Below are 15,207 nucleotides of genomic sequence, written 5' to 3'. Positions count from 1 at the left end.
GCTTATATTTTAAAAACTGGTTAATATTTTTTTTAATTTTAAGGATAACCTTCGCAATTAAGTTCTTGCCGACAACATATACAGAACAGAGCAAAAGATGGAGAGGCAACAAGAGTATTTATTTATTATTATTTATTAAGATGTTGATTTTGAAGGCTATATTAAAAGAAAATGAATGTTTTTGTTGGATGAAATATCATATTTTATTGACATGCAAATCAACTGCCTCGTCCTGTAATGATGCTTAGACACGGGATCTCTCATTAAACGTAACTTATTACAGGAGCCGGTGATCAACGAAAGCCGACGGACCATCATCATTGCAAAGATTGAAGCAGAGTTACTGGTAAATTTATCAATTTTTGATTTAGTTCAAAATATTACCAAAGTATACACACACGAAAGGGAATTTTTATTCGTCTGGCCTAATCTCATAATTGGTTAGAACATATTGAAGATCACATTAGATGCCTGGGTAAGAATCTTACTTACATGAAGTAATACATGTATATATGATAAAATGTGTTTTTATTTTAGGAAATAAAGAAAGACGCCCGTCGGTCATTATTTTCAGAGCCAAGAAAAAAGGATCGGATTTTGTTCTCCATACTTGTTGACCAATTGGTAAGAAATACAAAAGGAACAGAATCACCCAATTAAAGACAATATCCTAACTTCAGTAACTGACATATATCTTGTTTAAGATTTCCTTATATTACTTTTTTAGAGGAAAATAAGAATCAGGAGATGTCCACAAATGGCAAGAAAAATGATGGTGATAATTTTATTCAAAATTACAGGGTAGTATATGTCAAAATATATATTCCAAAAATATAATTTTTGTATTTTGGTTCATTCACCATTTACTTAGAAAAAACTTCAGGATCGGCAGCTGGTTCTTCAAAAGCTTCAGGAAGAGATGATGGTAACTTATCTCCGTCCATGAATTAGGCATCTTTTTATTGTCTTTGTCTATATTCATTGTTTTCTCTCGTTTATCTTAAAAAAATTCTATTGCTTTTGTTAGAAAAGGGTAAAAGAAATAGAAATGTGCGCCAGTAAAAAAGAAAAAGTAAAAAAAGACTTGATGGTGAGAATGAATAATTAACACTTCACCAAAATGGAAATAACTATTTTTTGGTAAATTACCTTTCTAAGTAAATAAAAAAAATGTCACTTTATCTATTTTTAAAGATGGAAATAAAACGGAAAAAAAGTGAAAGAAAGACGAAACAGGCTGCTGATGGAAACAATAGTAATAAGTGACATAAGTTCATCATAAAAGAACATAATATATTACCATTTTTTTTTTCAAAAAGAAGTTTTGCATTGCAGGGGTAAGAGAAAGACATTAATTTTGTTTTTCAGAGCTGTCCCTTGGAGAGAGATATTGAGGATACTGAGTATCACTTTGTTCCTAGGAAGGTGTTTCTGAACGGAGTTGAAACGTTTAAGTCTGTTCCAAAGGTAAAAGTCAGAATATACCTACTTATAGTATTTTGAATGAAAACGACATTTTTTGTCTACAGTTTAGCTGAATTCTAAATTTTTTTTCAATCAGCCCAATGTTGCAGCCAAAGTTAAGAGTATGGAGGAAGAAGAATATTAGCTCAACATACGGAGACAAATCCGAATCCCAACAGAAGGTTAATTTAGTACCAATTTAATTGAAGGTTCCTGTATGCGACATGTATTCATTAATTTTAAATGGTTATAATTTTTATTTTCCTTATAAGACATATCTTTTGTGTTTTGGATAGAGAGAGGCAAAACCGAAACTCACCCTGAAGAATCGTTTTTTGTTGGGTTCCACTAAACAAAACGGAAACTTTTTCATTTACAGATTGAAAAATAGACGGAAAATATCACTTTTTATTCTTCTTGACAATAAATAACCATATTTAGGTCAGATGACCTATTGCTATCCGTTTTCGTCCGTCGTCGTGCGTTAACAATTTACATTTTTAACTTCTTCTTAAAAACTACAAGGTTGATTGTAACCATTTTTGATGTGAGGCATCAAAATGGTAAGAGGAATCTAAATTGTGAAATTCATGGCTCTACCACCCCAATGGCGCCACATGTGGGGCCAAATATAAAAAAAACCCAAATTTTCAAAAATCTTCCCTACTCCAACACATGTGAGGAAAAAAAATGGTTGCATAGTTATGATGTCCATGAAGCCCTCTGCCAAAATTGTGAAATTCATTGCCCCTGGGTCAGGGGTTCTGGCTCAAGGGTTGGGCCAATATGGCCATATTGTAAAATGTATTAAATTTTAAAAAATCTTCTGCACTCCAATATACTTGTTAAAAACTTAATGCATGATTATGATGTCCATGAAGCCTTCTACCTAAATTGTGAAATTAAGGACCACTTGGTCAAGGGTTCAGGCTCTAGGGTGGGACCAATATTGCCATATAGTTAAAATGTATTAAACCTTAGAAAAATCTTCTTCTCTACTCCCATATATATTTGTTAAAAACTAAATGTATGAATATGATGTCCATGAGGCCTTCTACCAAAATTGTGAAATTCATGACCCCTGGGTCAGGGGTTCAGGCTATAGGGTGGGGGCAAATATGGCCAAATAGTTAAAATGTATTAAATCTTAATCTTCTTCTCTACTCCCATATATACTTGTTAAAAACTAAATGACTGGTTTTAATGTTCATGAAGCCCTCTACCAAAATTATAAAATTCATGACTCCTTTGTCAGGGGTTCAGGCTCTAGGGCTGGGCCAATTTGGCCATATAGTAAAAATATTTTAAATCTTAAAAAATCTTCTTCTCTACTCCCAAACATGTGGGCAAAAAACTAAATACACGGTTATGATGTTCACTGACTCCTCTACCTAAATTGTGAAATTCATGGCCCCTAGATCAGGGGTTCAGGACATTGGGGGGGGGGGGGGGGGAGGGGGCAATATGGCAATATAGTGTTAATGCATATGATGTTTAAAATTTTCTTCTTTATTCTCACACATCTGTATAAAAAACTGACTTATAATTATGTTTTCCAGGAAGTCCTCTACTAAAAATTGTGAAATTCATGGCCCCCTGGATCAGGGGTTCAGGACATTGGGGGAGGGGGGGGGGATATGACAATATAGTGTTAATGCATATAATGTTTTAAAATTTTCTTCTTTATTCTCACACATCTGTATGTGAAAAAACTGACTTATAATTATGTTTACCAGGAAGTCCTCAACCAAAATTTAAATTTTCATGTTCCCAGGAGTATGAGTTTTGACTCTAGGGCAGGTCCAAAATGGATGTATAGGTGTAAATGCATATAATGGTAAAAATTGTTTATCTTCTTCACCCCCACACACCTGAAAGGAAAACTGAATTCATGGTTTGTAGACCAAATTAAGTTTTTCGCCAAATTATAGGTTTCATAGTTCTTTTTGAAAGATTTTATGCAGGGAGGTGGTCGACATTATAAATTTATAATTTTTCTACTCCAGAATGAAACCTAATTAATTAAATGCATACATGAGACTCCGCGACAAGTTTGTGTATGGGTTATATGCTACTCAGGTGACCGTTCAGGCCAATTGGCCTCTTGTTTCCATTTACCAATATGTTTATCTTATTCATAACATCATGACATAACATCATAAATGTGAATCGATCAAAACTATCGACTTTTTTTTTCTCATTTGTGATATATATTTATAGAGACAAATAGAAAATTATACAATACAAATGAAAAAATATACATTATAAATGGAAAGTTATACAATACACATGGAGAGTTATAGAATACAAATGATAATTATAATATACAAATGATAATTATATAATATCATCGAGTGTAATACGAGTGTAAAAGAATTACAGATTGTGAAATACATGAGGCGATACGAGAAACAGTAGGAGAAAAGATATATTGTATACAGTTCGAAAGAGACTTACGGCGAGTGTACCTCAGGTGCAGTGATAGCCGTTCGAAACTATACTTGTTGAGGGTTTCGATCTGAGAAATATTTCCGTTCAGGTATATGACTCAAACATGTATTAAACGGGTGCAAAAAACCAAGAAAGACCCAGTTCTTAAGATAACCATCAGCTGTCTATCCCTGTCAGTTGATAACAGTGCAATCCTCGAAATGTTGAACAGTTTTTAAGTTACGATCAAAAGCAATCTAAAATATAAGAAAATACGAAATACTGTTGATGACCAGTGTTTTGAACAGCGATGTATTTCTATACATAGCACCAATGATCAACAAATTTCTTCCGAAAAATGTTACATGTGCTGGTCTTTAATGCCGTCTATACTACTATGGTCAAGCTACCAACCTCCCAAAACCTCAGTGTTTTTATGCTGGAAATCTGGACACATGGATCATCAATGCAACAGTTAAAAACTCTGAAGCCGAGTCAACAGTTGATTTTTACTAGAGCAGAGGTCTTGATAACACATCTTCGCTAGCCAAGGGTTTTTGGTCCACTTTGCTCCCCTTAAACCCTTGGCAGATTTCATTACGAAAACAAGGTGACAAGCTCCGTTTTATGATTGGCTTCAGCTGTGAGTAGCTGATTCAATCGCAGTGCTGGTAAATATAAACTTTAAAAGATCACTTGTGTGATCTTTGGTCAATCATTCGGTGTTTTTAACAAGTTGAGACACAAGTTCTCGAATACAGTGCCTCCCCAACGATGGTCTAACCTGATCACTTTAAAAAACCTGTATGTTTTACTGGGAATGAACATAGTTCTACAGACTTGTCAAGGCTCGCGTGATAGCATGGAAAGTAAACATGGCGAATGTAGAAGTTGTCTATCTCGTTAGTAGATACGTTCTTGCTTATGGTTATTGCTTTCAAGTGTAAAATGAGCTGTGTTTTATTTACTCTCTTTGGCCCGCAATATTCACGACAACGATACCTGGTTTTATGGCATGAAAGCTTTCATATAAATCGGCGACTTTATCACTCCATACAAAACACTATGAATAATGCATTCGGTGCTTTCCCTGGGTTATAACTTAATTCGTATTTAATAACAACGCTAATTATGTTCCGATATTCAGTTGTCAATATGTTTTCAAGTTGTATTAATGCTGTAGTGTGTATAACCCGTTGTTTAATTCGATTAAAATGTAAATATGCAAGGGGCGCAACTCGAGTTGCTCGTTGCGCAACTACATCACCGAGTTTTCGTAATGAAATCCGTCAAGGGTTTATAGTGAGCCGAAAACCCTTGGCTAGCGGAGATGTGATAACAATGACAAAGAAAAAGACAAGATATTTGTGAGCCAATGTTCACTAGTAAAACCCCCGCTCTGTCATTTCGAAATAAACAGGAAGTTGAAATCCGATTAATTTAAAATTGGATCTCAACGTATAACATGCCTTAAGAAATAGTGTGTGAAAATTTCAAGCCTCTGCAACAGATAGTTGTGAAGTAATTTCGTTTAAAAATTTAGGCTAAAAACGCGGGGGTGTTAAGGAAGCATATGGGCAATTAAGCGTCATATTTTGACACTTATATTCAAAATCGTGAAATTAAATAATTAGTTTGAATAAGATCAAGTATTATCCTTTAAAATAGATGTCAGTGCAATAAAATCGGGTATAGTACAAAACTGCCACACTGGTACATTATCACGTGACAACTATAAATAGCTTACGTATGTTCCTTAACATAAAATGAGATAGAACAACACTACCCCGCGGTTTCCAGAATAAAATAAGCATACCAAGTGAAAGCAAAACATCTCAGTTATATCAAAACCGCTGCTAGAATCCTATTTTTGTCCTTATTATAAAGTTATTTATCCGGTTCTAGTAAAACCTTCCCAACTTTTATATAGTTTGCACGGAAAACGGCAAATTGCATCAAAACAACACACAACATGGGATTCTAGCAGCACTTTTCAATTTAAGCATTGATCAAACTAACGATACGTATAAAATTTCAAGTTCAATATATACGGGATAGTGTTGTTCTAGGCGGATTTTTACATCGTAAACAACGACAGAGGAAAGCCTGGCCGAGAAATAAAAGCAAATTTACATACCTTTTAGCGAATGATTGATAAAACTAACATCTCCCCCAGTATTCTTATGTTCAATTCTAAATAAATCACACCACAATACTTAATTAGAGTTCTTAGATTAGTTATATTCTGAATATGTTTACAATGCTTTCCGATCAAATTCACACGACATTCAACTTTTAGTCATGACGTCATCAATGTGTAAATCTACGTAACACAAACTAATTTGATTATTTCTGGAAAAAAAATTGTCTTCAGTATTTTTTATTTGTTTTTGATCTACGTTTCGTTTCTGAGATATTTGAATAATAACTTAATTTGTGATTTCACGGAATTACATGCAACTCAGATTCCATATGCTTCCTTAACACCCCCGCGAATAAACAAAGTCGCCATTTAGCAGAAAGTTGACGTCTGATTGGTACAAAAATATATCCCATCATATGGCATGCCTAAACAAATACTAGAAGTGTGTCAAAATTCAAGCATCTGCGACAAATACAGCTGTTGAGAAATCTTTGACAAAACTCTGTTTTAAAATTAATGCTAAAAATAAACAGAGTCGTCGTTTAACAGGAAGTTGAGGTCCGATTTTTACAAAAATAGATCTCAACGTATGGTATACAGTGAGATTAAATTTCCCCATGTGTTTAAACTAACAAAAAAGTCCGGGAGAGTGATCCTTTCATACAAGGACTGGCCACTCATTGTGGAAAATTACAGGGAAGTTGACTTGGACAGTCTAATTCCAGATCTTTCAACACCTGTCACCCTCAAGCCGAATTTAGAAAAAGTCCGCTCTAGTGTGGAAGAAATAAAGACTTGCAAAGATGTGAAGAAATTGGTCGATTTAAAACAGAGGAACGGCAGTGGTGGGAGATGTACATGTACCTAACCAACATGATGAGGGGAAAAGATGACTGTCCGGTTCCCCTTGCACCATCAACACTGCCAAAATACAGAAGTCCTCCAAATACCGGGCCCCAGTTGGACAGAAACATTGACAATGCCATTGAGAGACATATGCTACGTTTGCAGAAAACAAGCTCAATAAACATTACTGGAAGGAGAAACCAACGTCGTAATTAGTTGAAAGATTTCAGTTGCAATTGTATTGCGGAATTCATGTTTATGTTGCCATTATATTGCAGAGTTTATTTTTATGTATATTTTACCTATTATTTTATTAATTCTTTTTCTGTGTGTCTTAGCAGTATCAAGTTGAATAAATTTCATAGTATGGGGCAGTTTGGTGTGCAAAGTGTAAATATGTACTTTTGAATTTGATATTTAGAATTTATTACAGACAACTTTTCTTTTTGAAATATATCATGGGAATGTAAACATTTGCATCAGAAATTTTCATAAAGTTAGTAAATCAATATTTTTCATTTAGGTTAGATACTGCGGTTGCATTTTTTCCCCTTATAATGTACCATCAAGATTAAGGCATTCTTCAACGTCTTTGCAATGTGAATATATGTATGTCTTTGTTGCAGTAAAGTACGAGAATGAAAATTGATATCAGAATTTTTCAAAATACATGTGTTAGTATAACCCTTTTTTCTCTTTTTATTACTCTGTTTATTTTTTTAAGCACAAATCTTCTATCATAAATAACATGCCTATTTATGTAAATAGTTGTTAGTTACAAATTTGATTCTCGGCTGTATCAAAGTGAAAAAAAGATATCATGTATTCAATTTGGTGGTCATATTTATTGATTTTTGTAATGTAACACATCTTAGTTACTAGGTTAACATACTCTATGAATGCATGGTTGTGTGCATTATTACGGTATATGTTTATTTTATATATCTATTAAACTATAAACTTGTTATCAATTGGTAAAATATTGTTGTTTTTATTTTGACTATACACTTTATGCCATATGAAGGAATACCAGGCAAGGTATTTTATTTGAGATCTTTTAAGAAGAGAGAGGAAATCCATATATGCAGTAGACATAAGCTTTAGGCAAGGCCTTTTGAGTACAATATCTTTGAGGACAATTTGAACAGTCAAACAATTGAAAATGATCATGATGGCTTAAAAAAGTTATTAAAGTTGTATTTAATGGATATAAATTCTTTAGATATTTTATGATATATTTTTCTAAATGTACTTTCAAAAAAAAGAATGGGGTGGGGGGGGGGGGGTAATAAAACACTGCACAAGTACCCCTGGTAATGGGGTGGGGGTGAGTAATAGAATACTGTGCACAAGTACCTGGTATATAAGTGGACTCGTATCAAGATTCGTCAGATAAATCAAGTACTATGCATATGATATTGTACATGGTTATGTATCATGAATTTCCGTATAGCTAGGTTATTGATTTCCGCTAAAAATCGGATCACTGGTTCCGGATAACTGATATTCTTATCCTGTTTGAATTTTAGAGTGTTTTTGCTCGCTATCATTCAGACGTGTGGATTTTTAAAAACAGAGACCATGCTGGCAAGATAAAGTACACTAGGACAGATAAGATTAAGGACTAGTTCATGGAAGTATATGAGTCATCCTTCTGTTGAATATTTGAGAAACAAGTGATGGTTTTTAATTGCTGAACTAGTTCATCATGCAGCAAAGATTTTTGTATCTTTTTGTGACTACTTGGAACTATCAATTCTATACCAAAGTATTACCAATATAATATATAATAGTGCACTCAACAAAACTTATAAAGTATTCATTGATAAAATAATTTGAAAATAGGATATGGAATAAAGTGAAATTTTCAACATTTCGTAAATGACATGTCTTTAATTGATTCAAAAGCACACCAAAAAAAAAAAAAATACGCAACCAGGGGTCAAATTCAATGCATCATTCTTAACTATTTCAGTATTTGAAAGTTAATAAGTAGAAATCAGCATGACCAGTCATCCCAATGGCAAGAAAAATGAATGTGCTTATTTGATGTAGTGTAGTAAATACATTATGTAGTAAATACATTATCTGGGTGAACACTTATAACTTTGGTTCAGTGTATAATATTACAATATTCAAGAATATGGCAATTGCATAAATTTGCAAACGTTCATTATCATCAACTGATGATGGAGATTTGCATTTTGCCTTTTATTAAACACATGGAAGCAATATTTTATTGCTATTGTGCAATACAAATATGTATATTCTTACATTGTTGGCAAATAAAATAAATCCTATAGGAATTTCTATAGGAATTTTAAAATTCCTAAGGGAGAATTTATTCCCACAGGATAATATTTCTCCTATGGAAGAAAAAAAAAATCCCTTAGGAGTAATTAAAATTCCTAGAGGAAATTATACAGGAGTTTTTCAATTTCCTATAGGAAATCAAATTTGTAAAACCTCCTTTAGGATTTTATACTTTCCTGCAGGAAAAATATTTCCTACAGGATAACTTTTAAATCCTGTAGGAAATGTTTTTATCCTACAGGATTTTGTTAAATTCCCACAGGAAGGTGATTTTTTCTTATGGAATATTTATGTTTAAAGGTAAATATCTCACCTGTCAGGTGGGATACACCTAAGTCAAAGGTGGTTATATACTCTCTGGACTATGGTCTATCATTTGTTGACATAAATGGAATATTAGAGAAATGCGCCTTAAGCGGGTGCAAAAATGCCACCTTGGCACTGGCATACCGGTAATTATCCGGCACAGTGTTAGTATAATATTCCTATCTTTAAAAATCTTCTCAAAGACCAATCCGCCCGAAACCTGTAACTTAAGGAAAAGCAACCTCCGATTTGTCGAAATAGTGATCTTCAGGGGTAGGTTCGGGCTACATTAGGAGAAGAGTCGCACTATTGCCTTTTTGTACACATTGACAGAGGAAAGGTCGGTCAAGCCATATAAATGTCTATCTGCTTACCTTGTAACATTCGCTGATAAAACTTACTATCCATGCCTGTATTATTCTGATTATATCCTAACTGTAATATCCATCGAAATCTTGGATATCTGTATTAAATAAGTCTAATTTCGACATTGTTTGCACTGCATTCCGATGATTTGTCTCCCAACATTGATGTTCTCTGTGAAACATGCCTGTGAAGTCATCAACGATAATCATAAGTAATACAGAGAAATCGAAGATATATTCAGTTAGAAGAGTTTCTAGTGCAATTTACGCCTATACTTTTATTAATTTTAACCAGAGATAAAGTTAAAATTGAAATGTCTCTGATTAAAATATGACATCATGCAGCTTATTGTGACGTCATATCTATCAGAGGAATATTTACTCAATCGATCGTTGAGAGTTACCTTACCATGGCCCGTGTTGTTTATTCTTAAAATTGTTTTGACTGTACCCCCTGAAGAACTACTAATGTGTCCCACAAGGAGTTTAAGGTTTGATGAATGTTTATATGTTTCAGATCGTCTCGAGAACTGCAATGTTCAATATGTGATATGACTATGAAACCTTCTTAATACAAAATGGGGCTCAATATTTTACATAAACATAATTGTGAAAAAAAATTAAAAATCTTTTCATACATAATCTAGTTTACTACATTTTCCAAATATTTTGTATATGATTACACCAAGCTTTTTTAGCTCACCTGAACCGAAGGTTCAAGTGAGCTTTTCTGATCACCCGTTGTCCGTCGTCCGTCCGTCCGTCTGTCCGTCCGTCTGTAAACTTTTCACATTTTCAACTTCTTCTCAAAAACCACTGGGCCAAATTTAACCAAATTTGGTACAAAGCATCCTTATGGAAAGGGGGTTATAAATTGTTAAAATAAAGGGCACAGCCCTTTTCAAAAGGGGGATAATTGCGAAACAGTAAGTTTAGGGTGCATGTCTTTAAAAATCTTCTTCTCAAGAACCACGGCACCAGAAATGCCAATATTTACACAAAAGCTTGTATATATAGTGAAGATTCTAAATTGTAAAAATCGTGACCCTCGGACCAAAACTGGGGCCCCAGGCGGGGTTCAAAGTTTAACATAGAAATACATAGGAAAATGTTTAAAAAATCTTCTTCTCAAGAACCACTGCACCAGAAATGCCAATATTTACACAAAAGCTTTTATATATAGTGAAGATTCTAAATTGTAAAAATGGTGACCCTCGGACCAAAACTGGGGCCCCAGGCGGGGTTCAAAGTTTAACATAGAACAACATATGGAAAATGTTTAAAAAATGTTCCTCTCAAGAACCACTGCAACAGAAATGCCAATATTTACACAAAAACTTGTATATATAGTGAAGATTCTAAATTGTAAAAATCGTGACCCTCGGACCAAAACTGGGGCCCCAGGCGGGGTTCAAAGTTTAACATAGAAATACATAGGAAAATTTTTTAAAAATGTTCTTCTCAAGAACCACTGCACCAGAAATGCCAATATTTACTCAAAAGCTTGTATACATAGTGAAGATTCTAAATTGTAAAAATGGTGACCCTCGGACCAAAACTGGGGCCCCAGGCGGGGTTCAAAGTTTAACATAGAAATACATAGGAAAATGTTTAAAAATCTTCTTCTCAAGAACCACTGCACCAGAAATGCCAATATTTACACAAAAGCTTGTATACATAATGAAGATTCTAAATTGTAGAAATCGTGACCCTCGGACCAAGACTGGGGCCCCAGGCGGGGTTCAAAGTTTAACATAGAACTTCATATGAAAAATGTTTAAAAATTTTCTTCTCAAGAACCACTGCACCAGAAATGCCAATATTTACACAAAAGCTTGTTTACATAGTGAAGATTCTAAATTGTAAAAATCGTGACCCTCGGACCAAAACTGGGGCCCCAGGCGGGGTTCAAAGTTTAACATAGAAATACATAGGAAAATGTTTAAAAATCTTCTTCTCAAGAACCACTGCACCAGAAATGCCAATATTTACACAAAAGCTTGTATACACAATGAAGATTCTAAATTGTAGAAATCGTGACCCTCGGACCAAGACTGGGGCCCCAGGCGGGGTTCAAAGTTTAACATAGAACTACATATGAAAAATGTTTAAAAATTTTCTTCTCAAGAACCACTTCACCAATAATGCCAATACATACACAAAAGGTTGTATACATAGTGAAGATTGTAAAAATCGTGACCCCGGAACAAAAAGTGGGGCCCCAGTAGGGGTTTAGATTTTAACATATGTAGGAAATGTTTTAAAATCTTCTTCTCAAGAACTATAGTGCAACTGTTTGGGATATTACTATGCATACATGTACATCCTTAAATAATGTAGATTCAAAAAATTGTAACTCCCGGACAATTGATGGGCACCAAGAGGGGTTCAAAATTTAAACATTTTAAAAAACATAAAGGAAAAGTTTAAAAATTTTCTTCTCAAGAACTACAATGTTTTAGTTTGTGGAATTTCTATGCATGCATCCTTCGCTTATGTAGATTCCTAATTGGTAAAATCGTGACCCCCGGACCAATACTGGGGCCCCAAGATGGGGTCAAAATTTATTAAAGAAATATAAAGGTAACATGTTAAAAAATCTTCTTCTCGAGAACTACAATGCTTCAATTTGTGAGATTACTATCATGCATACAACCTTGGATAATGAAGGTTCGACAGTTTTGAAATAGTGACCCCTGGACTAATACTAGAGACCCAAGATGGGTTTAAAGTTAAATGTAGAAGTACCGGTATATATGGAAAATGTTTAAAAATCTTCTTTTAGAGAACTACAATGCATCAATTTGTCAGATAACTACGTCAGCACCCTCAAATAGTGTAGATTCGAAATTATAAAAGCCGTGATCTCAATCTAATACTGGGGCCCCAAGAGGTGTTCAAAGTTTAGCATAGAAATATAGAGGGAAAATGTTGAAAAATCTTTTTCTAGGGAACTATAATGCTTCAGCTTGTGAGATAACTAGGCAAGCATCCTTAAATAATGTAGATTCCAAATAATTAAAACTTTAGCACTGGACTAATACTGTGGCCCCAAGAGGGGTTCAAAGTTTAACATAGAAAGATATATTGAAAATGTTTTTAAAAAGTTTTTCTCGAGAACTATAATGCTACAGTTTGTGAGATTACTATGCAAGGATCCTCAAATTGTGTAAACTCTAATGTAGTGGAACCAAGAGTTATCTTTCTTGTGTTCTGTACAGTCTGAGAGTTATTCCTCTTGAAGTGGAACTCTGCTATGTTCAGTTTTTCAGGTTGTGTACGTGCGGTCCCACCGCAGTGCTTCACATTTTCATTCCTATGTTACTATTTATGTTGTTCAAGCCAACCATAAACCTCGGACCATAACTGGGTCCCCAGAAAGGGGTTCAATGTTTAAAATAGAAAAAGCATATGCTACGAAATGTAATGTTACAAGGAACTGCTGTTCAGGTGAGCGATGTGGCCCATGGGCCTCTTGTTTGTTTTGGTTATTGATGATCAGGTTGATGAACTGGCCCATGAATCTCTTGTTTTGAAAGTGCTACTCCTTTTAAACTGATTCACAGAAAATCCGGAAGCTTAGTAGGATTTTACTAAATTAGGACCGGGCACAATATATAGATGTGCGTATTACCAAAAATTTCCGGTTTAATTATTTTCACCGGGAATTTTGGCTCTGGACTTTTATTAAAATACTGTAGTACTTAATGAACAGTTTGTAAGCGTAGCTCCTTTTAGACTTCTGCACTGAATTTTCAAAACATTGTAGGGATTAAGGCATAATGTGAAGATGTGCATATTATATGTACCAGGATATTCCGGTTCTGTTCTTTTCTTCTCTTTTGTTCTTGTATAGGCAAAAGTATAGACGTGGAATTTTGAAGATTTGATGCAATGGTTTTTAACGAGATACTAGTATGACCCTATATGAAATATGAATGTTTGGTATTTTATGCGCCATTCATTACTTGTAACATTGACAAGTAATAGGTGAGAGTTTTAGATACTAGCATGTGAGCTTGAGTTTTTCTTTCTTCTTTTTTTAATTTCAGATGACTGTTTATATGTCACACCGACTATACTCTTCGTTTTATCATATTGAAAATTATCATTTTTCGATATGTGTTAATGGATGAAAGCACTACTCACACCTTGCACATGCAATCATGTTGTTTCTTATCCGCATTTCCAATGTAATTTAAAGTTTATTATCAGCAATTCTGAACATTTTTTTTACACTGTAGTTATTTTAATTATAATATTGTAGTTATTTTTTGCTGCTACAAGAGCAAAACAGAAGTACCCATGTAAACGGGATTCCGGGTCAGTAGTCTTTGATGAAAATGACAATAACAAGCTGTCAACCATCTCAAAAATCCATAAAACGAAATACAAATTCAAAGCAGAGCAACACGGACCTCTAATAAGATAGAGGTAGGATTAGGTGCCTAGGAGAAGAAAGCATCCTCTGCTGACCGGTCACACCCGCCGTGTGCTCTTTGTCGTAATATTAAAAAAACCTCGGAAAAATCCGTACACAATTAGGCGATTAATTATGGTCTAACAATAAGTATAGAAAACGTCAGTCAGCATGCGACCCAAAGGAAGATTGTATTAGCTGACGAGGTCGTTGTACCGACCATAGAACATACGAAAAGATGACTTTAAACGAGACTGTTGATAGTCCTTATTTATTAACTTGTTTGTCAGTAGCTTGTGACGCCTTAGAAACTGTTCATAGGAAGAACATGATATTGTGTATCGAATTAACTGAGAGACATATATATATATATATATATATATATATATATAGATATAGATATATATATATATATATATACACACACACACACACACACACAAACACACACCAAATGAAAGACTATTGTCTTGAGAGTATATAAACTTAGTGTGTTTCACCTGACAGGTGAGAGATTTACTTTTAAAACGATTCTGTTACAGGAAATATTGACAATCCTAAAAGATTTTCTAAAAATACTATAGAAATTTTATTTCCTATAGGAGAATTTAAGCTAATTTCTGTACGAATAAGATTAAGACAGGTAGTTTTCCTATAGGAATTCTCCTCACGGACTTTAAATTCCTGTAGGAAGTTCTTGTATTCCGATAGGAACTTTCCTATAGGAATATTTATTTCCTAAAAGAAAAACTATTTTTCTGTAGAAATTTAGTTTTGAAAGGTGAGATACAATGATAATAAAGGTGATTGTAAACTCTTTAAGCAATAGTTTATCAAATGGCATATATGAATTATTTTATATATGCACCTTAGACGGGTGCCAAAATGCAACCTTGGCAATGACATAATTATTCGACACA

Source organism: Crassostrea angulata, chromosome 3 (genome assembly GCF_025612915.1).
Source record: "Crassostrea angulata isolate pt1a10 chromosome 3, ASM2561291v2, whole genome shotgun sequence".
In the NCBI taxonomy this organism is placed as follows: domain Eukaryota; kingdom Metazoa; phylum Mollusca; class Bivalvia; order Ostreida; family Ostreidae; genus Magallana; species Magallana angulata.
The sequence above is the reverse complement of the archived record's forward strand: the minus strand, read 5'-3'. Positions refer to the sequence as shown.